Source organism: Hyla sarda, unplaced genomic scaffold (genome assembly GCF_029499605.1).
Source record: "Hyla sarda isolate aHylSar1 unplaced genomic scaffold, aHylSar1.hap1 scaffold_631, whole genome shotgun sequence".
Lineage (NCBI taxonomy): Eukaryota > Metazoa > Chordata > Amphibia > Anura > Hylidae > Hyla > Hyla sarda.
The window spans coordinates 85596-108404 of record NW_026610646.1 but is presented as its reverse complement, the minus strand read 5'-3'; the positions used below and the strand labels follow the sequence as shown (position 1 = coordinate 108404).

The 22809-nt window shown below is 46.0% G+C and overlaps 10 non-coding genes across 10 annotated transcripts; all 10 read right to left on the bottom strand.

Moving 5' to 3' along the window:
• Positions 1-889: 889 nt before the first annotated feature.
• On the bottom strand, positions 890-1080 carry LOC130341943 (U2 spliceosomal RNA). Its single transcript, XR_008881693.1, has one exon. It is a non-coding gene; the product is annotated as a U2 spliceosomal RNA (small nuclear RNA).
• Positions 1081-3172: 2092 nt separating this feature from the next.
• Positions 3173-3363, bottom strand: LOC130342020 (U2 spliceosomal RNA). The gene has a single exon (XR_008881760.1). It is a non-coding gene; the product is annotated as a U2 spliceosomal RNA (small nuclear RNA).
• Positions 3364-5446: 2083 nt separating this feature from the next.
• Positions 5447-5637, bottom strand: LOC130341979 (U2 spliceosomal RNA). Its single transcript, XR_008881725.1, has one exon. It is a non-coding gene; the product is annotated as a U2 spliceosomal RNA (small nuclear RNA).
• Positions 5638-7715: 2078 nt separating this feature from the next.
• On the bottom strand, positions 7716-7906 carry LOC130342018 (U2 spliceosomal RNA). The gene has a single exon (XR_008881758.1). It is a non-coding gene; the product is annotated as a U2 spliceosomal RNA (small nuclear RNA).
• Positions 7907-9992: 2086 nt separating this feature from the next.
• Positions 9993-10183, bottom strand: LOC130342017 (U2 spliceosomal RNA). The gene has a single exon (XR_008881757.1). It is a non-coding gene; the product is annotated as a U2 spliceosomal RNA (small nuclear RNA).
• A 2098-nt stretch (positions 10184-12281) lies between these two features.
• Positions 12282-12472, bottom strand: LOC130341968 (U2 spliceosomal RNA). The gene has a single exon (XR_008881715.1). It is a non-coding gene; the product is annotated as a U2 spliceosomal RNA (small nuclear RNA).
• A 2095-nt stretch (positions 12473-14567) lies between these two features.
• On the bottom strand, positions 14568-14758 carry LOC130342016 (U2 spliceosomal RNA). The gene has a single exon (XR_008881756.1). It is a non-coding gene; the product is annotated as a U2 spliceosomal RNA (small nuclear RNA).
• Positions 14759-16849: 2091 nt separating this feature from the next.
• On the bottom strand, positions 16850-17040 carry LOC130341972 (U2 spliceosomal RNA). The gene has a single exon (XR_008881719.1). It is a non-coding gene; the product is annotated as a U2 spliceosomal RNA (small nuclear RNA).
• Positions 17041-19124: 2084 nt separating this feature from the next.
• LOC130342015 (U2 spliceosomal RNA) lies at positions 19125-19315 on the bottom strand. Its single transcript, XR_008881755.1, has one exon. It is a non-coding gene; the product is annotated as a U2 spliceosomal RNA (small nuclear RNA).
• A 2086-nt stretch (positions 19316-21401) lies between these two features.
• On the bottom strand, positions 21402-21592 carry LOC130341975 (U2 spliceosomal RNA). The gene has a single exon (XR_008881722.1). It is a non-coding gene; the product is annotated as a U2 spliceosomal RNA (small nuclear RNA).
• Positions 21593-22809: the final 1217 nt, after the last annotated feature.

The window sequence follows — 22809 nt, the reverse complement described above, 5'->3', positions numbered from 1 at the left end:
GGCCAAATATGTGTGACATTTCTGCGACTTTAGCTTCTAGAGCATTTTTACAACATTATACATAGGTGCTGAATACATAAAAAGCGACTGTTCAGCGACAGACAAGTCGCATCGGCTGAAAGTAGGCCAGAATGTCAGTCCATGTTGGAGCAGGTTTAGATACAGTCTAAAGTATAGATCTCAAAGTCTGTGCACAGAATTTAGCAAGGGCCTCGCACCTTCTGATGCATCAGGTAGGTGCACAATAGCATAGCCTAACCCTCTGTACTTTGGTCTATATTGATGCGGGACATAGACAGCCAGCTGATGACCAATCCATTAGTGCAATGGATGGCTGGAAGCATTTGTCTTTGCCTTTGCAATACCACAGAAGCAATGCATGGTCAATGTACAGCAATGACACACCTGTGTGAACAGCCAGGAGACCCCCCCATGTTATGTTACATAGTTACATAGTTAGTACGGTCGAAAAAAGACATATGTCCATCAAGTTCAACCAGGGAATTAAGGGGTAGGGGTGTGGCGCGATATTGGGGAAGGGATGAGATTTTATATTTCTTCATAAGCATTAATCTTATTTTGTCAATTAGGAACATTCAGCACCCACCCGCTATCAAGGCAGCTGCCTATCATGTCATGCCCTACCTGCACAGGTGTGCTGGCTACTCAAATGATCCAATTAAGGAGGCCATTTAGTCAGCAGCAGCAGAAGTCCTGTGCCTGGACGCTCCAACAGCGGCCAGACACAAGCAGAAGCAGCAGAAGCAGCAGCAGCAGCACCACCTTTTGTTTTTTGGCTGCAGCAGCAAGGCCCACAGGGCTGGCTAGCTGGCTAGCCAGCAAGCAGGTAGCAATGAAAGTAGGAATCTTTCTTTTTAACCCTGTAAGGGGGTGGTGCACTGTACCCGAAGATACTGCCATATCGGGTCAATGCATAGGGCGACGGAAGCAAGCTTCGAAATTGGCCCCCGTTCTCAAAAATCCATTTAATATATGGTCCCCAGATAGGGGACGTATCAGATATTAAACTGATAAGAACAGATACTACACTTGATCTTAGCCAAAAGGCCGAGAAGCGATAACCGTGAAAGGGGCGGGCCCAACAAGGTCCCCTTCATGGGCACTATCACTGCTTGCTGTCAGGGAGGCTGCCAGACAATTTTCCATGCACACTCTGGGCTGGGGGGCAGTCAACCACCAGTACACACAGCAGAACCTAAACCCATACCATTATTGCTAAGCAGCAAGACAGGGGCCCATTGCACTCCCACGGGGCCTTTTTAAATGCAATCCATAACCCGGATTTGCCAGGAACCCTTCTTACTCCTCATACTTGCATGTGACACTGGGCTTAGGATCTGCATAGGAAACACACACACAAGCACACACCTACCTTTGTTGCCTGCAGATGCCTCCTTGGCTGTCCCCAAACGGTATCAAACCAACACCCACGGGAAGCTGTAAGCATAGAGGACATGCCTGCACCCCATTGGACTTACCTGTGTGGGTTAAATCCGGGTTATTTGACAACCTATGGCGGTGATGGTTCTGCTCAGGCAGAGCAGTGCTGATGCTCCTCATAAAGCTGTCGCTGCTGTGAAGGTTCTAGGTGACATCACAAATCCCTATGGTTACATACACAACAAAGCTGGGTTGTTGTTGTTTACACTCTGCAAGGCCTGTGGAAGTGAGTGACATCATAGCACTGTAGTTCTGAGGGTTCTAGATGGATGCAACAATCTCCTGTTGCTTCTATGAAGGCCATAATAGACGACATCACCAAACAGCTCCATAGTCACATACACAGCAAAGGAGAGATGTTGTTTACACCTAGTGATGTCAGTGGTATTGAGTGACATCACAGCACAGTGCTAAGGCTCCTGGGCCTGGACACAGCAGCGGCTGCAATATCTCAACGGAGAATACGTTTATATATATGTGTGTGTGTGCGCGTATATATATATATATATATATATATATATATATATATATATATATATTTCTCCGCCGAAATCACTTTTAAACCCATTTCCACCTTTTTTTCCCTTCTCTTCCTCTTACTTTTTTTTCACGTTTTTTTACGTTTTTCTCCTTTTCGCCTCTTTTCTGGGCGTATTATTCTTCTTTTTCTTCTTTTTTTTCGTCTAATGCATACCCCATCAGTGCAGCAATGCTTATTCAATACCGCCAGCAGATGGAGACACTGGGGGATAATTTTCTAAGGATTTATACTGATTTTTCCTGTCTGAATTTGTCGCACAGAAAGTTGCAGGCCAAATATGTGTGACATTTCTGCGACTTTAGCTTCTAGAGCATTTTTACAACATTATACATAGGTGCTGAATACATAAAAAGCGACTGTTCAGCGACAGACAAGTCGCATCCGCTGAAAGTAGGCCAGAATGTCAGTCCATGTTGGAGCAGGTTTAGATACAGTCTAAAGTATAGATCTCAAAGTCTGTGCACAGAATTTAGCAAGGGCCTCGCACCTTCTGATGCATCAGGTAGGTGCACAATAGCATAGCCTAACCCTCTGTACTTTGGTCTATATTGATGCGGGACATAGACAGCCAGCTGATGACCAATCCATTAGTGCAATGGATGGCTGGAAGCATTTGTCTTTGCCTTTGCAATACCACAGAAGCAATGCATGGTCAATGTACAGCAATGACACACCTGTGTGAACAGCCAGGAGACCCCCCCCCCCCCCCCCCCATGTTATGTTACATAGTTACATAGTTAGTACGGTCGAAAAAAGACATATGTCCATCAAGTTCAACCAGGGAATTAAGGGGTAGGGGTGTGGCGCGATATTGGGGAAGGGATGAGATTTTATATTTCTTCATAAGCATTAATCTTATTTTGTCAATTAGGAACATTCAGCACCCACCCGCTATCAAGGCAGCTGCCTATCATGTCATGCCCTACCTGCACAGGTGTGCTGGCTACTCAAATGATCCAATTAAGGAGGCCATTTAGTCAGCAGCAGCAGAAGTCCTGTGCCTGGACGCTCCAACAGCGGCCAGACACAAGCAGAAGCAGCAGAAGCAGCAGCAGCAGCACCACCTTTTGTTTTTTGGCTGCAGCAGCAAGGCCCACAGGGCTGGCTAGCTGGCTAGCCAGCAAGCAGGTAGCAATGAAAGTAGGAATCTTTCTTTTTAACCCTGTAAGGGGGTGGTGCACTGTACCCGAAGATACTGCCATATCGGGTCAATGCATAGGGCGACGGAAGCAAGCTTCGAAATCGGCCCCCGTTCTCAAAAATCCATTTAATATATGGTCCCCAGATAGGGGACGTATCAGATATTAAACTGATAAGAACAGATACTACACTTGATCTTAGCCAAAAGGCCGAGAAGCGATAACCGTGAAAGGGGCGGGCCCAACAAGGTCCCCTTCATGGGCACTATCACTGCTTGCTGTCAGGGAGGCTGCCAGACAATTTTCCATGCACACTCTGGGCTGGGGGGCAGTCAACCACCAGTACACACAGCAGAACCTAAACCCATACCATTATTGCTAAGCAGCAAGACAGGGGCCCATTGCACTCCCACGGGGCCTTTTTAAATGCAATCCATAACCCGGATTTGCCAGGAACCCTTCTTACTCCTCCTACTTGCATGTGACACTGGGCTTAGGATCTGCATAGGAAACACACACACAAGCACACACCTACCTTTGTTGCCTGCAGATGCCTCCTTGGCTGTCCCCAAACGGTATCAAACCAACACCCACGGGAAGCTGTAAGCATAGAGGACATGCCTGCACCCCATTGGACTTACCTGTGTGGGTTAAATCCGGGTTATTTGACAACCTATGGCGGTGATGGTTCTGCTCAGGCAGAGCAGTGCTGATGCTCCTCATAAAGCTGTCGCTGCTGTGAAGGTTCTAGGTGACATCACAAATCCCTATGGTTACATACACAACAAAGCTGGGTTGTTGTTGTTTACACTCTGCAAGGCCTGTGGAAGTGAGTGACATCATAGCACTGTAGTTCTGAGGGTTCTAGATGGATGCAACAATCTCCTGTTGCTTCTATGAAGGCCATAATAGACGACATCACCAAACAGCTCCATAGTCACATACACAGCAAAGGAGAGATGTTGTTTACACCTAGTGATGTCAGTGGTATTGAGTGACATCACAGCACAGTGCTAAGGCTCCTGGGCCTGGACACAGCAGCGGCTGCAATATCTCAACGGAGAATACGTTTATATATATGTGTGTGTGTGCGCGTATATATATATATATATATATATATATATATATATATATATATTTCTCCGCCGAAATCACTTTTAAACCCATTTCCACCTTTTTTTCCCTTCTCTTCCTCTTACTTTTTTTTCACGTTTTTTTACGTTTTTCTCCTTTTCGCCTCTTTTCTGGGCGTATTATTCTTCTTTTTCTTCTTTTTTTTCGTCTAATGCATACCCCATCAGTGCAGCAATGCTTATTCAATACCGCCAGCAGATGGAGACACTGGGGGATAATTTTCTAAGGATTTATACTGATTTTTCCTGTCTGAATTTGTCGCACAGAAAGTTGCAGGCCAAATATGTGTGACATTTCTGCGACTTTAGCTTCTAGAGCATTTTTACAACATTATACATAGGTGCTGAATACATAAAAAGCGACTGTTCAGCGACAGACAAGTCGCATCGGCTGAAAGTAGGCCAGAATGTCAGTCCATGTTGGAGCAGGTTTAGATACAGTCTAAAGTATAGATCTCAAAGTCTGTGCACAGAATTTAGCAAGGGCCTCGCACCTTCTGATGCATCAGGTAGGTGCACAATAGCATAGCCTAACCCTCTGTACTTTGGTCTATATTGATGCGGGACATAGACAGCCAGCTGATGACCAATCCATTAGTGCAATGGATGGCTGGAAGCATTTGTCTTTGCCTTTGCAATACCACAGAAGCAATGCATGGTCAATGTACAGCAATGACACACCTGTGTGAACAGCCAGGAGACCCCCCCCCCCCCCCCCATGTTATGTTACATAGTTACATAGTTAGTACGGTCGAAAAAAGACATATGTCCATCAAGTTCAACCAGGGAATTAAGGGGTAGGGGTGTGGCGCGATATTGGGGAAGGGATGAGATTTTATATTTCTTCATAAGCATTAATCTTATTTTGTCAATTAGGAACATTCAGCACCCACCCGCTATCAAGGCAGCTGCCTATCATGTCATGCCCTACCTGCACAGGTGTGCTGGCTACTCAAATGATCCAATTAAGGAGGCCATTTAGTCAGCAGCAGAAGTCCTGTGCCTGGACGCTCCAACAGCGGCCAGACACAAGCAGAAGCAGCAGAAGCAGCAGCAGCAGCACCACCTTTTGTTTTTTGGCTGCAGCAGCAAGGCCCACAGGGCTGGCTAGCTGGCTAGCCAGCAAGCAGGTAGCAATGAAAGTAGGAATCTTTCTTTTTAACCCTGTAAGGGGGTGGTGCACTGTACCCGAAGATACTGCCATATCGGGTCAATGCATAGGGCGACGGAAGTAAGCTTCGAAATCGGCCCCCGTTCTCAAAAATCCATTTAATATATGGTCCCCAGATAGGGGACGTATCAGATATTAAACTGATAAGAACAGATACTACACTTGATCTTAGCCAAAAGGCCGAGAAGCGATAACCGTGAAAGGGGCGGGCCCAACAAGGTCCCCTTCATGGGCACTATCACTGCTTGCTGTCAGGGAGGCTGCCAGACAATTTTCCATGCACACTCTGGGCTGGGGGGCAGTCAACCACCAGTACACACAGCAGAACCTAAACCCATACCATTATTGCTAAGCAGCAAGACAGGGGCCCATTGCACTCCCACGGGGCCTTTTTAAATGCAATCCATAACCCGGATTTGCCAGGAACCCTTCTTACTCCTCCTACTTGCATGTGACACTGGGCTTAGGATCTGCATAGGAAACACACACACAAGCACACACCTACCTTTGTTGCCTGCAGATGCCTCCTTGGCTGTCCCCAAACGGTATCAAACCAACACCCACGGGAAGCTGTAAGCATAGAGGACATGCCTGCACCCCATTGGACTTACCTGTGTGGGTTAAATCCGGGTTATTTGACAACCTATGGCGGTGATGGTTCTGCTCAGGCAGAGCAGTGCTGATGCTCCTCATAAAGCTGTCGCTGCTGTGAAGGTTCTAGGTGACATCACAAATCCCTATGGTTACATACACAACAAAGCTGGGTTGTTGTTGTTTACACTCTGCAAGGCCTGTGGAAGTGAGTGACATCATAGCACTGTAGTTCTGAGGGTTCTAGATGGATGCAACAATCTCCTGTTGCTTCTATGAAGGCCATAATAGACGACATCACCAAACAGCTCCATAGTCACATACACAGCAAAGGAGAGATGTTGTTTACACCTAGTGATGTCAGTGGTATTGAGTGACATCACAGCACAGTGCTAAGGCTCCTGGGCCTGGACACAGCAGCGGCTGCAATATCTCAACGGAGAATACGTTTATATATATGTGTGTGTGTGCGCGTATATATATATATATATATATATATATATATATATATATATATTTCTCCGCCGAAATCACTTTTAAACCCATTTCCACCTTTTTTTCCCTTCTCTTCCTCTTACTTTTTTTTCACGTTTTTTTACGTTTTTCTCCTTTTCGCCTCTTTTCTGGGCGTATTATTCTTCTTTTTCTTCTTTTTTTTCGTCTAATGCATACCCCATCAGTGCAGCAATGCTTATTCAATACCGCCAGCAGATGGAGACACTGGGGGATAATTTTCTAAGGATTTATACTGATTTTTCCTGTCTGAATTTGTCGCACAGAAAGTTGCAGGCCAAATATGTGTGACATTTCTGCGACTTTAGCTTCTAGAGCATTTTTACAACATTATACATAGGTGCTGAATACATAAAAAGCGACTGTTCAGCGACAGACAAGTCGCATCGGCTGAAAGTAGGCCAGAATGTCAGTCCACAGGTTTAGATACAGTCTAAAGTATAGATCTCAAAGTCTGTGCACAGAATTTAGCAAGGGCCCTCGCACCTTCTGATGCATCAGGTAGGTGCACAATAGCATAGCCTAACCCTCTGTACTTTGGTCTATATTGATGCGGGACATAGACAGCCAGCTGATGACCAATCCATTAGTGCAATGGATGGCTGGAAGCATTTGTCTTTGCCTTTTGCAATACCACAGAAGCAATGCATGGTCAATGTACAGCAATGACACACCTGTGTGAACAGCCAGGAGACCCCCCCCCCATGTTATGTTACATAGTTACATAGTTAGTACGGTCGAAAAAAGACATATGTCCATCAAGTTCAACCAGGGAATTAAGGGGTAGGGGTGTGTGGCGCGATATTGGGGAAGGGATGAGATTTTATATTTCTTCATAAGCATTAATCTTATTTTGTCAATTAGGAAACATTCAGCACCCACCCGCTATCAAGGCAGCTGCCCTATCATGTCATGCCCTACCTGCACAGGTGTGCTGGCTACTCAAATGATCCAATTAAGGAGGCCATTTAGTCAGCAGCAGCAGAAGTCCTGTGCCTGGACGCTCCAACAGCGGACAGACACAAGCAGAAGCAGCAGAAGCAGCAGCAGCAGCACCACCTTTTGTTTTTTGGCTGCAGCAGCAAGGCCCACAGGGCTGGCTAGCTGGCTAGCCAGCAAGCAGGTAGCAATGAAAGTAGGAATCTTTCTTTTTAACCCTGTAAGGGGGGTGGTGCACTGTACCCGAAGATACTGCCATATCGGGTCAATGCATAGGGCGACGGAAGCAAGCTTCGAAATCGGCCCCCGTTCTCAAAAATCCATTTAATATATGGTCCCCAGATAGGGGACGTATCAGATATTAAACTGATAAGAACAGATACTACACTTGATCTTAGCCAAAAGGCCGAGAAGCGATAACCGTGAAAGGGGCGGGCCCAACAAGGTCCCCTTCAAGGGCACTATCGCTGCTTGCTGTCAGGGAGGCTGCCAGACAATTTTCCATGCACACTCTGGCTGGGGGGCAGTCAACCACCAGTACACACAGCAGAACCTAAACCCATACCATTATTGCTAAGCAGCAAGACAGGGGCCCATTGCACTCCCACGGGGCCTTTTTAAATGCAATCCATAACCCGGATTTGCCAGGAACCCTTCTTACTCCTCCTACTTGCATGTGACACTGGGCTTAGGATCTGCATAGGAAACACACACACAAGCACACACCTACCTTTGTTGCCTGCAGATGCCTCCTTGGCTGTCCCCAAACGGTATCAAACCAACACCCACGGGAAGCTGTAAGCATAGAGGACATGCCTGCACCCCATTGGACTTACCTGTGTGGGTTAAATCCGGGTTATTTGACAACCTATGGCGGTGATGGTTCTGCTCAGGCAGAGCAGTGCTGATGCTCCTCATAAAGCTGTCGCTGCTGTGAAGGTTCTAGGTGACATCACAAATCCCTATGGTTACATACACAACAAAGCTGGGTTGTTGTTGTTTACACTCTGCAAGGCCTGTGGAAGTGAGTGACATCATAGCACTGTAGTTCTGAGGGTTCTAGATGGATGCAACAATCTCCTGTTGCTTCTATGAAGGCCATAATAGACGACATCACCAAACAGCTCCATAGTCACATACACAGCAAAGGAGAGATGTTGTTTACACCTAGTGATGTCAGTGGTATTGAGTGACATCACAGCACAGTGCTAAGGCTCCTGGGCCTGGACACAGCAGCGGCTGCAATATCTCAACGGAGAATACGTTTATATATATGTGTGTGTGTGCGCGTATATATATATATATATATATATATATATATATATATATATATATTCTCCGCCAAAATCACTTTTAAACCCATTTCCACCTTTTTTTCCCTTCTCTTCCTCTTACTTTTTTTTCACGTTTTTTTACGTTTTTCTCCTTTTCGCCTCTTTTCTGGGCGTATTATTCTTCTTTTTCTTCTTTTTTTTCGTCTAATGCATACCCCATCAGTGCAGCAATGCTTATTCAATACCGCCAGCAGATGGAGACACTGGGGGATAATTTTCTAAGGATTTATACTGATTTTTCCTGTCTGAATTTGTCGCACAGAAAGTTGCAGGCCAAATATGTGTGACATTTCTGCGACTTTAGCTTCTAGAGCATTTTTACAACATTATACATAGGTGCTGAATACATAAAAAGCGACTGTTCAGCGACAGACAAGTCGCATCGGCTGAAAGTAGGCCAGAATGTCAGTCCATGTTGGAGCAGGTTTAGATACAGTCTAAAGTATAGATCTCAAAGTCTGTGCACAGAATTTAGCAAGGGCCTCGCACCTTCTGATGCATCAGGTAGGTGCACAATAGCATAGCCTAACCCTCTGTACTTTGGTCTATATTGATGCGGGACATAGATAGCCAGCTGATGACCAATCCATTAGTGCAATGGATGGCTGGAAGCATTTGTCTTTGCCTTTGCAATACCACAGAAGCAATGCATGGTCAATGTACAGCAATGACACACCTGTGTGAACAGCCAGGAGACCCCCCCCCCCCCCCCCATGTTATGTTACATAGTTACATAGTTAGTACGGTCGAAAAAAGACATATGTCCATCAAGTTCAACCAGGGAATTAAGGGGTAGGGGTGTGGCGCGATATTGGGGAAGGGATGAGATTTTATATTTCTTCATAAGCATTAATCTTATTTTGTCAATTAGGAACATTCAGCACCCACCCGCTATCAAGGCAGCTGCCTATCATGTCATGCCCTACCTGCACAGGAGTGCTGGCTACTCAAATGATCCAATTAAGGAGGCCATTTAGTCAGCAGCAGCAGAAGTCCTGTGCCTGGACGCTCCAACAGCGGCCAGACACAAGCAGAAGCAGCAGAAGCAGCAGCAGCAGCACCACCTTTTGTTTTTTGGCTGCAGCAGCAAGGCCCACAGGGCTGGCTAGCTGGCTAGCCAGCAAGCAGGTAGCAATGAAAGTAGGAATCTTTCTTTTTAACCCTGTAAGGGGGTGGTGCACTGTACCCGAAGATACTGCCATATCGGGTCAATGCATAGGGCGACGGAAGCAAGCTTCGAAATCGGCCCCCGTTCTCAAAAATCCATTTAATATATGGTCCCCAGATAGGGGACGTATCAGATATTAAACTGATAAGAACAGATACTACACTTGATCTTAGCCAAAAGGCCGAGAAGCGATAACCGTGAAAGGGGCGGGCCCAACAAGGTCCCCTTCATGGGCACTATCACTGCTTGCTGTCAGGGAGGCTGCCAGACAATTTTCCATGCACACTCTGGGCTGGGGGGCAGTCAACCACCAGTACACACAGCAGAGCCTAAACCCATACCATTATTGCTAAGCAGCAAGACAGGGGCCCATTGCACTCCCACGGGGCCTTTTTAAATGCAATCCATAACCCGGATTTGCCAGGAACCCTTCTTACTCCTCCTACTTGCATGTGACACTGGGCTTAGGATCTGCATAGGAAACACACACACAAGCACACACCTACCTTTGTTGCCTGCAGATGCCTCCTTGGCTGTCCCCAAACGGTATCAAACCAACACCCACGGGAAGCTGTAAGCATAGAGGACATGCCTGCACCCCATTGGACTTACCTGTGTGGGTTAAATCCGGGTTATTTGACAACCTATGGCGGTGATGGTTCTGCTCAGGCAGAGCAGTGCTGATGCTCCTCATAAAGCTGTCGCTGCTGTGAAGGTTCTAGGTGACATCACAAATCCCTATGGTTACATACACAACAAAGCTGGGTTGTTGTTGTTTACACTCTGCAAGGCCTGTGGAAGTGAGTGACATCATAGCACTGTAGTTCTGAGGGTTCTAGATGGATGCAACAATCTCCTGTTGCTTCTATGAAGGCCATAATAGACGACATCACCAAACAGCTCCATAGTCACATACACAGCAAAGGAGAGATGTTGTTTACACCTCGTGATGTCAGTGGTATTGAGTGACATCACAGCACAGTGCTAAGGCTCCTGGGCCTGGACACAGCAGCGGCTGCAATATCTCAACGGAGAATACGTTTATATATATGTGTGTGTGTGCGCGTATATATATATATATATATATATATATATATATATATATATATATATATATATTTCTCCGCCGAAATCACTTTTAAACCCATTTCCACCTTTTTTTCCCTTCTCTTCCTCTTACTTTTTTTCACGTTTTTTTACGTTTTTCTCCTTTTCGCCTCTTTTCTGGGCGTATTATTCTTCTTTTTCTTCTTTTTTTTCGTCTAATGCATACCCCATCAGTGCAGCAATGCTTATTCAATACCGCCAGCAGATGGAGACACTGGGGGATAATTTTCTAAGGATTTATACTGATTTTTCCTGTCTGAATTTGTCGCACAGAAAGTTGCAGGCCAAATATGTGTGACATTTCTGCGACTTTAGCTTCTAGAGCATTTTTACAACATTATACATAGGTGCTGAATACATAAAAAGCGACTGTTCAGCGACAGACAAGTCGCATCGGCTGAAAGTAGGCCAGAATGTCAGTCCATGTTGGAGCAGGTTTAGATACAGTCTAAAGTATAGATCTCAAAGTCTGTGCACAGAATTTAGCAAGGGCCTCGCACCTTCTGATGCATCAGGTAGGTGCACAATAGCATAGCCTAACCCTCTGTACTTTGGTCTATATTGATGCGGGACATAGACAGCCAGCTGATGACCAATCCATTAGTGCAATGGATGGCTGGAAGCATTTGTCTTTGCCTTTGCAATACCACAGAAGCAATGCATGGTCAATGTACAGCAATGACACACCTGTGTGAACAGCCAGGAGACCCCCCCCCCCCCCCCCCCCATGTTATGTTACATAGTTACATAGTTAGTACGGTCGAAAAAAGACATATGTCCATCAAGTTCAACCAGGGAATTAAGGGGTAGGGGTGTGGCGCGATATTGGGGAAGGGATGAGATTTTATATTTCTTCATAAGCATTAATCTTATTTTGTCAATTAGGAACATTCAGCACCCACCCGCTATCAAGGCAGCTGCCTATCATGTCATGCCCTACCTGCACAGGTGTGCTGGCTACTCAAATGATCCAATTAAGGAGGCCATTTAGTCAGCAGCAGCAGAAGTCCTGTGCCTGGACGCTCCAACAGCGGCCAGACACAAGCAGAAGCAGCAGAAGCAGCAGCAGCAGCACCACCTTTTGTTTTTTGGCTGCAGCAGCAAGGCCCACAGGGCTGGCTAGCTGGCTAGCCAGCAAGCAGGTAGCAATGAAAGTAGGAATCTTTCTTTTTAACCCTGTAAGGGGGTGGTGCACTGTACCCGAAGATACTGCCATATCGGGTCAATGCATAGGGCGACGGAAGCAAGCTTCGAAATCGGCCCCCGTTCTAAAAAATCCATTTAATATATGGTCCCCAGATAGGGGACGTATCAGATATTAAACTGATAAGAACAGATACTACACTTGATCTTAGCCAAAAGGCCGAGAAGCGATAACCGTGAAAGGGGCGGGCCCAACAAGGTCCCCTTCATGGGCACTATCACTGCTTGCTGTCAGGGAGGCTGCCAGACAATTTTCCATGCACACTCTGGGCTGGGGGGCAGTCAACCACCAGTACACACAGCAGAACCTAAACCCATACCATTATTGCTAAGCAGCAAGACAGGGGCCCATTGCACTCCCACGGGGCCTTTTTAAATGCAATCCATAACCCGGATTTGCCAGGAACCCTTCTTACTCCTCCTACTTGCATGTGACACTGGGCTTAGGATCTGCATAGGAAACACACACACAAGCACACACCTACCTTTGTTGCCTGCAGATGCCTCCTTGGCTGTCCCCAAACGGTATCAAACCAACACCCACGGGAAGCTGTAAGCATAGAGGACATGCCTGCACCCCATTGGACTTACCTGTGTGGGTTAAATCCGGGTTATTTGACAACCTATGGCGGTGATGGTTCTGCTCAGGCAGAGCAGTGCTGATGCTCCTCATAAAGCTGTCGCTGCTGTGAAGGTTCTAGGTGACATCACAAATCCCTATGGTTACATACACAACAAAGCTGGGTTGTTGTTGTTTACACTCTGCAAGGCCTGTGGAAGTGAGTGACATCATAGCACTGTAGTTCTGAGGGTTCTAGATGGATGCAACAATCTCCTGTTGCTTCTATGAAGGCCATAATAGACGACATCACCAAACAGCTCCATAGTCACATACACAGCAAAGGAGAGATGTTGTTTACACCTAGTGATGTCAGTGGTATTGAGTGACATCACAGCACAGTGCTAAGGCTCCTGGGCCTGGACACAGCAGCGGCTGCAATATCTCAACGGAGAATACGTTTATATATATGTGTGTGTGTGCGCGTATATATATATATATATATATATATATATATATATATATATATATATATTTCTCCGCCGAAATCACTTTTAAACCCATTTCCACCTTTTTTTCCCTTCTCTTCCTCTTACTTTTTTTTCACGTTTTTTTACGTTTTTCTCCTTTTCGCCTCTTTTCTGGGCGTATTATTCTTCTTTTTCTTCTTTTTTTTCGTCTAATGCATACCCCATCAGTGCAGCAATGCTTATTCAATACCGCCAGCAGATGGAGACACTGGGGGATAATTTTCTAAGGATTTATACTGATTTTTCCTGTCTGAATTTGTCGCACAGAAAGTTGCAGGCCAAATATGTGTGACATTTCTGCGACTTTAGCTTCTAGAGCATTTTTACAACATTATACATAGGTGCTGAATACATAAAAAGCGACTGTTCAGCGACAGACAAGTCGCATCGGCTGAAAGTAGGCCAGAATGTCAGTCCATGTTGGAGCAGGTTTAGATACAGTCTAAAGTATAGATCTCAAAGTCTGTGCACAGAATTTAGCAAGGGCCTCGCACCTTCTGATGCATCAGGTAGGTGCACAATAGCATAGCCTAACCCTCTGTACTTTGGTCTATATTGATGCGGGACATAGACAGCCAGCTGATGACCAATCCATTAGTGCAATGGATGGCTGGAAGCATTTGTCTTTGCCTTTGCAATACCACAGAAGCAATGCATGGTCAATGTACAGCAATGACACACCTGTGTGAACAGCCAGGAGACCCCCCCCCCCCCCCCCCATGTTATGTTACATAGTTACATAGTTAGTACGGTCGAAAAAAGACATATGTCCATCAAGTTCAACCAGGGAATTAAGGGGTAGGGGTGTGGCGCGATATTGGGGAAGGGATGAGATTTTATATTTCTTCATAAGCATTAATCTTATTTTGTCAATTAGGAACATTCAGCACCCACCCGCTATCAAGGCAGCTGCCTATCATGTCATGCCCTACCTGCACAGGTGTGCTGGCTACTCAAATGATCCAATTAAGGAGGCCATTTAGTCAGCAGCAGAGCAGAAGTCCTGTGCCTGGACGCTCCAACAGCGGCCAGACACAAGCAGAAGCAGCAGAAGCAGCAGCAGCAGCACCACCTTTTGTTTTTTGGCTGCAGCAGCAAGGCCCACAGGGCTGGCTAGCTGGCTAGCCAGCAAGCAGGTAGCAATGAAAGTAGGAATCTTTCTTTTTAACCCTGTAAGGGGGTGGTGCACTGTACCCGAAGATACTGCCATATCGGGTCAATGCATAGGGCGACGGAAGCAAGCTTCGAAATCGGCCCCCGTTCTCAAAAATCCATTTAATATATGGTCCCCAGATAGGGGACGTATCAGATATTAAACTGATAAGAACAGATACTACACTTGATCTTAGCCAAAAGGCCGAGAAGCGATAACCGTGAAAGGGGCGGGCCCAACAAGGTCCCCTTCATGGGCACTATCACTGCTTGCTGTCAGGGAGGCTGCCAGACAATTTTCCATGCACACTCTGGGCTGGGGGGCAGTCAACCACCAGTACACACAGCAGAACCTAAACCCATACCATTATTGCTAAGCAGCAAGACAGGGGCCCATTGCACTCCCACGGGGCCTTTTTAAATGCAATCCATAACCCGGATTTGCCAGGAACCCTTCTTACTCCTCCTACTTGCATGTGACACTGGGCTTAGGATCTGCATAGGAAACACACACACAAGCACACACCTACCTTTGTTGCCTGCAGATGCCTCCTTGGCTGTCCCCAAACGGTATCAAACCAACACCCACGGGAAGCTGTAAGCATAGAGGACATGCCTGCACCCCATTGGACTTACCTGTGTGGGTTAAATCCGGGTTATTTGACAACCTATGGCGGTGATGGTTCTGCTCAGGCAGAGCAGTGCTGATGCTCCTCATAAAGCTGTCGCTGCTGTGAAGGTTCTAGGTGACATCACAAATCCCTATGGTTACATACACAACAAAGCTGGGTTGTTGTTGTTTACACTCTGCAAGGCCTGTGGAAGTGAGTGACATCATAGCACTGTAGTTCTGAGGGTTCTAGATGGATGCAACAATCTCCTGTTGCTTCTATGAAGGCCATAATAGACGACATCACCAAACAGCTCCATAGTCACATACACAGCAAAGGAGAGATGTTGTTTACACCTAGTGATGTCAGTGGTATTGAGTGACATCACAGCACAGTGCTAAGGCTCCTGGGCCTGGACACAGCAGCGGCTGCAATATCTCAACGGAGAATACGTTTATATATATGTGTGTGTGTGCGCGTATATATATATATATATATATATATATATATATATATATATATATATTTCTCCGCCGAAATCACTTTTAAACCCATTTCCACCTTTTTTTCCCTTCTCTTCCTCTTACTTTTTTTTCACGTTTTTTTACGTTTTTCTCCTTTTCGCCTCTTTTCTGGGCGTATTATTCTTCTTTTTCTTCTTTTTTTTCGTCTAATGCATACCCCATCAGTGCAGCAATGCTTATTCAATACCGCCAGCAGATGGAGACACTGGGGGATAATTTTCTAAGGATTTATACTGATTTTTCCTGTCTGAATTTGTCGCACAGAAAGTTGCAGGCCAAATATGTGTGACATTTCTGCGACTTTAGCTTCTAGAGCATTTTTACAACATTATACATAGGTGCTGAATACATAAAAAGCGACTGTTCAGCGACAGACAAGTCGCATCGGCTGAAAGTAGGCCAGAATGTCAGTCCATGTTGGAGCAGGTTTAGATACAGTCTAAAGTATAGATCTCAAAGTCTGTGCACAGAATTTAGCAAGGGCCTCGCACCTTCTGATGCATCAGGTAGGTGCACAATAGCATAGCCTAACCCTCTGTACTTTGGTCTATATTGATGCGGGACATAGACAGCCAGCTGATGACCAATCCATTAGTGCAATGGATGGCTGGAAGCATTTGTCTTTGCCTTTGCAATACCACAGAAGCAATGCATGGTCAATGTACAGCAATGACACACCTGTGTGAACAGCCAGGAGACCCCCCCCCCCCCCCCCCATGTTATGTTACATAGTTACATAGTTAGTACGGTCGAAAAAAGACATATGTCCATCAAGTTCAACCAGGGAATTAAGGGGTAGGGGTGTGGCGCGATATTGGGGAAGGGATGAGATTTTATATTTCTTCATAAGCATTAATCTTATTTTGTCAATTAGGAACATTCAGCACCCACCCGCTATCAAGGCAGCTGCCTATCATGTCATGCCCTACCTGCACAGGTGTGCTGGCTACTCAAATGATCCAATTAAGGAGGCCATTTAGTCAGCAGCAGCAGAAGTCCTGTGCCTGGACGCTCCAACAGCGGCCAGACACAAGCAGAAGCAGCAGAAGCAGCAGCAGCAGCACCACCTTTTGTTTTTTGGCTGCAGCAGCAAGGCCCACAGGGCTGGCTAGCTGGCTAGCCAGCAAGCAGGTAGCAATGAAAGTAGGAATCTTTCTTTTTAACCCTGTAAGGGGGTGGTGCACTGTACCCGAAGATACTGCCATATCGGGTCAATGCATAGGGCGACGGAAGCAAGCTTCGAAATCGGCCCCCGTTCTCAAAAATCCATTTAATATATGGTCCCCAGATAGGGGACGTATCAGATATTAAACTGATAAGAACAGATACTACACTTGGTCTTAGCCAAAAGGCCGAGAAGCGATAACCGTGAAAGGGGCGGGCCCAACAAGGTCCCCTTCATGGGCACTATCACTGCTTGCTGTCAGGGAGGCTGCCAGACAATTTTCCATGCACACTCTGGGCTGGGGGGCAGTCAACCACCAGTACACACAGCAGAACCTAAACCCATACCATTATTGCTAAGCAGCAAGACAGGGGCCCATTGCACTCCCACGGGGCCTTTTTAAATGCAATCCATAACCCGGATTTGCCAGGAACCCTTCTTACTCCTCCTACTTGCATGTGACACTGGGCTTAGGATCTGCATAGGAAACACACACACAAGCACACACCTACCTTTGTTGCCTGCAGATGCCTCCTTGGCTGTCCCCAAACGGTATCAAACCAACACCCACGGGAAGCTGTAAGCATAGAGGACATGCCTGCACCCCATTGGACTTACCTGTGTGGGTTAAATCCGGGTTATTTGACAACCTATGGCGGTGATGGTTCTGCTCAGGCAGAGCAGTGCTGATGCTCCTCATAAAGCTGTCGCTGCTGTGAAGGTTCTAGGTGACATCACAAATCCCTATGGTTACATACACAACAAAGCTGGGTTGTTGTTGTTTACACTCTGCAAGGCCTGTGGAAGTGAGTGACATCATAGCACTGTAGTTCTGAGGGTTCTAGATGGATGCAACAATCTCCTGTTGCTTCTATGAAGGCCATAATAGACGACATCACCAAACAGCTCCATAGTCACATACACAGCAAAGGAGAGATGTTGTTTACACCTAGTGATGTCAGTGGTATTGAGTGACATCACAGCACAGTGCTAAGGCTCCTGGGCCTGGACACAGCAGCGGCTGCAATATCTCAACGGAGAATACGTTTATATATATGTGTGTGTGTGCGCGTATATATATATATATATATATATATATATATATATATATATTTCTCCGCCGAAATCACTTTTAAACCCATTTCCACCTTTTTTTCCCTTCTCTTCCTCTTACTTTTTTTTCACGTTTTTTTACGTTTTTCTCCTTTTCGCCTCTTTTCTGGGCGTATTATTCTTCTTTTTCTTCTTTTTTTTCGTCTAATGCATACCCCATCAGTGCAGCAATGCTTATTCAATACCGCCAGCAGATGGAGACACTGGGGGATAATTTTCTAAGGATTTATACTGATTTTTCCTGTCTGAATTTGTCGCACAGAAAGTTGCAGGCCAAATATGTGTGACATTTCTGCGACTTTAGCTTCTAGAGCATTTTTACAACATTATACATAGGTGCTGAATACATAAAAAGCGACTGTTCAGCGACAGACAAGTCGCATCGGCTGAAAGTAGGCCAGAATGTCAGTCCATGTTGGAGCAGGTTTAGATACAGTCTAAAGTATAGATCTCAAAGTCTGTGCACAGAATTTAGCAAGGGCCTCGCACCTTCTGATGCATCAGGTAGGTGCACAATAGCATAGCCTAACCCTCTGTACTTTGGTCTATATTGATGCGGGACATAGACAGCCAGCTGATGACCAATCCATTAGTGCAATGGATGGCTGGAAGCATTTGTCTTTGCCTTTGCAATACCACAGAAGCAATGCATGGTCAATGTACAGCAATGACACACCTGTGTGAACAGCCAGGAGACCCCCCCCCCCCCCCCCATGTTATGTTACATAGTTACATAGTTAGTACGGTCGAAAAAAGACATATGTCCATCAAGTTCAACCAGGGAATTAAGGGGTAGGGGTGTGGCGCGATATTGGGGAAGGGATGAGATTTTATATTTCTTCATAAGCATTAATCTTATTTTGTCAATTAGGAACATTCAGCACCCACCCGCTATCAAGGCAGCTGCCTATCATGTCATGCCCTACCTGCACAGGTGTGCTGGCTACTCAAATGATCCAATTAAGGAGGCCATTTAGTCAGCAGCAGCAGAAGTCCTGTGCCTGGACGCTCCAACAGCGGCCAGACACAAGCAGAAGCAGCAGAAGCAGCAGCAGCAGCACCACCTTTTGTTTTTTGGCTGCAGCAGCAAGGCCCACAGGGCTGGCTAGCTGGCTAGCCAGCAAGCAGGTAGCAATGAAAGTAGGAATCTTTCTTTTTAACCCTGTAAGGGGGTGGTGCACTGTACCCGAAGATACTGCCATATCGGGTCAATGCATAGGGCGACGGAAGCAAGCTTCGAAATCGGCCCCCGTTCTCAAAAATCCATTTAATATATGGTCCCCAGATAGGGGACGTATCAGATATTAAACTGATAAGAACAGATACTACACTTGATCTTAGCCAAAAGGCCGAGAAGCGATAACCGTGAAAGGGGCGGGCCCAACAAGGTCCCCTTCATGGGCACTATCACTGCTTGCTGTCAGGGAGGCTGCCAGACAATTTTCCATGCACACTCTGGGCTGGGGGGCAGTCAACCACCAGTACACACAGCAGAACCTAAACCCATACCATTATTGCTAAGCAGCAAGACAGGGGCCCATTGCACTCCCACGGGGCCTTTTTAAATGCAATCCATAACCCGGATTTGCCAGGAACCCTTCTTACTCCTCCTACTTGCATGTGACACTGGGCTTAGGATCTGCATAGGAAACACACACACAAGCACACACCTACCTTTGTTGCCTGCAGATGCCTCCTTGGCTGTCCCCAAACGGTATCAAACCAACACCCACGGGAAGCTGTAAGCATAGAGGACATGCCTGCACCCCATTGGACTTACCTGTGTGGGTTAAATCCGGGTTATTTGACAACCTATGGCGGTGATGGTTCTGCTCAGGCAGAGCAGTGCTGATGCTCCTCATAAAGCTGTCGCTGCTGTGAAGGTTCTAGGTGACATCACAAATCCCTATGGTTACATACACAACAAAGCTGGGTTGTTGTTGTTTACACTCTGCAAGGCCTGTGGAAGTGAGTGACATCATAGCACTGTAGTTCTGAGGGTTCTAGATGGATGCAACAATCTCCTGTTGCTTCTATGAAGGCCATAATAGACGACATCACCAAACAGCTCCATAGTCACATACACAGCAAAGGAGAGATGTTGTTTACACCTAGTGATGTCAGTGGTATTGAGTGACATCACAGCACAGTGCTAAGGCTCCTGGGCCTGGACACAGCAGCGGCTGCAATATCTCAACGGAGAATACGTTTATATATATGTGTGTGTGTGCGCGTATATATATATATATATATATATATATATATATATATATATATATTTCTCCGCCGAAATCACTTTTAAACCCATTTCCACCTTTTTTTCCCTTCTCTTCCTCTTACTTTTTTTTCACGTTTTTTTACGTTTTTCTCCTTTTCGCCTCTTTTCTGGGCGTATTATTCTTCTTTTTCTTCTTTTTTTTCGTCTAATGCATACCCCATCAGTGCAGCAATGCTTATTCAATACCGCCAGCAGATGGAGACACTGGGGGATAATTTTCTAAGGATTTATACTGATTTTTCCTGTCTGAATTTGTCGCACAGAAAGTTGCAGGCCAAATATGTGTGACATTTCTGCGACTTTAGCTTCTAGAGCATTTTTACAACATTATACATAGGTGCTGAATACATAAAAAGCGACTGTTCAGCGACAGACAAGTCGCATCGGCTGAAAGTAGGCCAGAATGTCAGTCCATGTTGGAGCAGGTTTAGATACAGTCTAAAGTATAGATCTCAAAGTCTGTGCACAGAATTTAGCAAGGGCCTCGCACCTTCTGATGCATCAGGTAGGTGCACAATAGCATAGCCTAACCCTCTGTACTTTGGTCTATATTGATGCGGGACATAGACAGCCAGCTGATGACCAATCCATTAGTGCAATGGATGGCTGGAAGCATTTGTCTTTGCCTTTGCAATACCACAGAAGCAATGCATGGTCAATGTACAGCAATGACACACCTGTGTGAACAGCCAGGAGACCCCCCCCCCCCCCCATGTTATGTTACATAGTTACATAGTTAGTACGGTCGAAAAAAGACATATGTCCATCAAGTTCAACCAGGGAATTAAGGGGTAGGGGTGTGGCGCGATATTGGGGAAGGGATGAGATTTTATATTTCTTCATAAGCATTAATCTTATTTTGTCAATTAGGAACATTCAGCACCCACCCGCTATCAAGGCAGCTGCCTATCATGTCATGCCCTACCTGCACAGGTGTGCTGGCTACTCAAATGATCCAATTAAGGAGGCCATTTAGTCAGCAGCAGCAGAAGTCCTGTGCCTGGACGCTCCAACAGCGGCCAGACACAAGCAGAAGCAGCAGAAGCAGCAGCAGCAGCACCACCTTTTGTTTTTTGGCTGCAGCAGCAAGGCCCACAGGGCTGGCTAGCTGGCTAGCCAGCAAGCAGGTAGCAATGAAAGTAGGAATCTTTCTTTTTAACCCTGTAAGGGGGTGGTGCACTGTACCCGAAGATACTGCCATATCGGGTCAATGCATAGGGCGACGGAAGCAAGCTTCGAAATCGGCCCCCGTTCTCAAAAATCCATTTAATATATGGTCCCCAGATAGGGGACGTAACAGATATTAAACTGATAAGAACAGATACTACACTTGATCTTAGCCAAAAGGCCGAGAAGCGATAACCGTGAAAGGGGCGGGCCCAACAAGGTCCCCTTCATGGGCACTATCACTGCTTGCTGTCAAGGAGGCTGCCAGACAATTTTCCATGCACACTCTGGGCTGGGGGGCAGTCAACCACCAGTACACACAGCAGAACCTAAACCCATACCATTATTGCTAAGCAGCAAGACAGGGGCCCATTGCACTCCCACGGGGCCTTTTTAAATGCAATCCATAACCCGGATTTGCCAGGAACCCTTCTTACTCCTCCTACTTGCATGTGACACTGGGCTTAGGATCTGCATAGGAAACACACACACAAGCACACACCTACTTTTGTTGCCTGCAGATGCCTCCTTGGCTGTCCCCAAACGGTATCAAACCAACACCCACGGGAAGCTGTAAGCATAGAGGACATGCCTGCACCCCATTGGACTTACCTGTGTGGGTTAAATCCGGGTTATTTGACAACCTATGGCGGTGATGGTTCTGCTCAGGCAGAGCAGTGCTGATGCTCCTCATAAAGCTGTCGCTGCTGTGAAGGTTCTAGGTGACATCACAAATCCCTATGGTTACATACACAACAAAGCTGGGTTGTTGTTGTTTACACTCTGCAAGGCCTGTGGAAGTGAGTGACATCATAGCACTGTAGTTCTGAGGGTTCTAGATGGATGCAACAATCTCCTGTTGCTTCTATGAAGGCCATAATAGACGACATCACCAAACAGCTCCATAGTCACATACACAGCAAAGGAGAGATGTTGTTTACACCTAGTGATGTCAGTGGTATTGAGTGACATCACAGCACAGTGCTAAGGCTCCTGGGCCTGGACACAGCAGCGGCTGCAATATCTCAACGGAGAATACGTTTATATATATGTGTGTGTGTGCGCGTATATATATATATATATATATATATATATATATATATATATTTCTCCGCCGAAATCACTTTTAAACCCATTTCCACCTTTTTTTCCCTTCTCTTCCTCTTACTTTTTTTTCACGTTTTTTTACGTTTTTCTCCTTTTCGCCTCTTTTCTGGGCGTATTATTCTTCTTTTTCTTCTTTTTTTTCGTCTAATGCATACCCCATCAGTGCAGCAATGCTTATTCAATACCGCCAGCAGATGGAGACACTGGGGGATAATTTTCTAAGGATTTATACTGATTTTTCCTGTCTGAATTTGTCGCACAGAAAGTTGCAGGCCAAATATGTGTGACATTTCTGCGACTTTA